We start from the raw sequence: 3,353 nt of genomic DNA, 5'->3' as shown, positions 1-3,353 counted from the left end.
GGAATGCGGGATCCATCAGCTGTCTCTGCCATGAATGAAGCACCTGAGCCTGGAAATGCAACTGGGGCAGCTGTTTCAGACACAAGTCCCACTGGGATTGGGGTTGGGGTGAATGTGAAGGTACCCAAGATAGAGGGAGCTGCCTGAATCCCACAATTCATCCCTGTGAGACATGAGATGCAGCATTTGCCTCCTTGGAGCACCAAGTCCAAGCTTGGAGCAGCAGTCAGCAGCTTTCAAATGAGCTGCTGGATTAGGGTTGGCCAGAGACCCAGAATCCCCATTTCATGGCAAATCTCATCATCTTGCTTGTCAGGCTTCATCCAAATTGGAACAAAATGGTAATGTACAAAATTTGACTCTGGAAAATACTTTCAAGAGGGGGAAAAAACATCCCACACTGATTTTTGTTGAGCTGGCACAGTCCCACACCAGCATTAGCCTTTCTGTATCAATGTTATCCATGAGCCCAGAAGGGTTGGAAGGACAGAAGCTTCACTCTGACCAACATAATCCACCTCCCTGGCTACTATTTTCTCCACATTTTATCTTGACTGTTATTTTCATCAAATCTGTTATTTCTGATGGCAAATCTTTCTTGCCAAGATCTAACTGACTTTGAAGAGAAGTGATGGGTAGGGGACAAAATGCCAAAATGTCTCTGTGCTCCCTGGGCAGGAGGTGTGGTGGAGGAAGAAGAAAAGGCTGCAGAGCATCAGCCTGGGTTGCTGCCCACTCTCCTGCCTCCAAACCCATCCTTGGTGGTGGTGGTGGCTCCTGGGAAACCCCTTGGCCACCTCTGCCCAGTCACTGGTGTGTTTCAGGGCAAAACCCAGTGTAGGTTCCAGCTCTCCTGTGCACAGCCACCTGCCCAGAGCCCTTCCCTTCCCTGGCCCCACCAGACCCAAGCCATCTCCCCCAGAAGAAAGGCAAAGCCTTGACCTCTCCCTTGGAGCAGGAGGAGGCAGCTCCTCATGTCCAGCTGGCTTAGCCTCCCAGCCCTGATGCAAACTAGAGCAACTCAGGGCCTGGTTCCCAGAAGAGGGATAAGGAGCAGGAAGAGGAGCATGAGCTGTCACAAGGCCTCGGGGGCAAGCAGAGGCATGTCCCATGGTGGAGCATCTTCCAGCAGACTAGGATGGATGCCAGGAGGGCAGGGGCCAGGGTGTGCCCCTGCATCCCAAAACCCTTCCCTGCACTCCTGCAGGGGCTCCGGGGCAAGATCCCAGCTTTCCCAGCTGCTGCCCCAGGGCTGTGCCCAGGAGAGGCACTCAATAGTCACAAACCTGCTTCAAGCAGAGCCGTGGCTGGAGCATTTCCCACATTTGCCTTTGCTCACACTTTCAAGGGAAGGGGCAGGATGGGTGCAAGGAGAGCAGAGCCAGCCGCCCTGGGCAGGTGCTGCGCACGCTCCCGCGGCCGTCCTGCCAAAGGAAACACAAACATCCTCCCCAAAGAAAGCACTTTTCATCAGCAGCACAAGTTCCCATTTTTGCACAGGGCTGGTCTGTTCCAGGCAGCTTTCCCCAGCACACCACAGCGCCGGGCTGAGCCAGGGCCCGGCCGAGCTGCCCAGGCTGGGCTTGGCCAGAGCCGCCCTTCCTGCCCCACGCTGGACCCACGGAGACCGGCACCGTGAGCACCTCCGGCACCTGGACAGGGCTTGGGCTGCCCTGCTGTGGGACACCCCCGAGCTAAAGGGGCTAAGTCAGCCTCAGAGTCCCTCCCACACTTGGGATGTGGCATTTGGGGATGTAGGACCCTGGAGATTGGAGACCTAGAGGATGTGGGACCTTGCTTCTCCTTATTTCTGGCAAGGGGAATTTTGGCCAAACCCAACTGTTCCAGCACTGCAGCCAGAGGTGGTGAGGCCCCATAACCTAGAAGGAGCTGTGGAAGGGAAATTCCAGTGTCATGTAATGGTGCAGTTCAACACCAAGCCAGGACAACAAACACAGGTTATTTAAAAAAAAAAAAACAAACAAACAAAACAAAACAAAAAAAAAACCCAAAAAAAAACCAAAAAACCCACACCACTAAAAAATAAAAGGCAAGTGTTAATTTGGCCTAAAGTTTGTGAAGACCTGAGCAGAAAGCAGGATTCAGAGTAGAAGAGGGGGTGAGGAGGAGTGCAAGGGCACTTGGATGCACATCATTCATGGAATAAATAGCTCTGGGTGTTTTATACCTGCCCTCAGTGTTGGGTGGGGAGAGGAGCAGCTGAGGCTCCTCCTCCTGCTCCTCTGCCCCCATCAAAGTGCTGCCAGTGCAGTGTCCCTGCTCCCAGCACCTGCCCACTTCACCTGCCCCATCTCACCTGCCCCATCTCACCTGCCCCATCTCACCTGCTCAGGCACCATCAGGAGCAAAGTCCACAGCAGGAAAAGCAAGGCTGAGGCCTCAGGAACAAAGCAGCCTTTCACAGCAGCGGCTTGGCCGGAGGAACCAGGGAATGTTCCTGTCCAAGGGCTCCCAAACGGCTCCCAGCTTTGATCCTGGGCACAGGGCGGGTTGTTGGTGTTTTTCCTTTCCTGCTTTGTGTTGCTCTTTAATTTTTTTCCTTCCTACTTCATGGTGTAATTTTTGTGTGTGTCTACAATTTCTAAGAGAATTTTCTTGCCCCTCTGGGAAGAGAAACCTTCTGCTGGGAGCAAGATGCACACTCTGCACAGCCCTTTCACCTTTGTCCTGAGGGAGAAAAATCCCCTCTCCAGCATTCGCTGGAGGCACAAGCATTCATCACCATCCTTTTCAGTTCAGAGGTTGTTTTCTGAATATGCCTGATAAACCCCAGCCTCACTCAGGATGGGAAACTGAACTCAGGATGGGAAACGCCACAGCTGTGTACCTCCTTCCTAAACCACATCCCTTCCAGGGGACTCACTGGTTTGCTTGGGGTGGCCTTTCAGAATCCCCAGGTGACAGGGACAAGCATCCTCCCCCCTGAGCAGCCCCCAAACGTGCTGGCTTCCAACCAGTTCCTCTGCCACCTGTCTGAAGCTGCTCCCCCGCCCCAAATGCAGAGGGAGGGGAGGCACCAGCCCACCCAGCCCTGGGCTCTCCCCTCCTGCAGCACACGGAATGGTTCCCACACACTGTGGGCCACACCGGACACCCCTGGCAGGGCAGGCCGAGCCTCCCCTTCCCACTCCCCAAATATTTTTAGGCAGTTGGGAACATGCCTTTGCTGCTGCCAGCCTTCCATGCAGGGCTAGGAGGAGACAGATGGGATGGAGAAATTGAGTCAGCCCTGAGAGGTCACTGCGGCAGCCAAAGGAATAAAACCATCCCCGTCCTCTTCCTCCCTCTCCTCCTGCTCCCAGCCCCGCCTCCTGACGGATGTTGCCTTTGGA

This window comes from Geospiza fortis, unplaced genomic scaffold (genome assembly GCF_000277835.1).
Source record: "Geospiza fortis unplaced genomic scaffold, GeoFor_1.0 scaffold333, whole genome shotgun sequence".
Taxonomy (NCBI): Eukaryota; Metazoa; Chordata; class Aves; order Passeriformes; family Thraupidae; genus Geospiza; species Geospiza fortis.
This window is presented reverse-complemented; position numbering follows the sequence as displayed.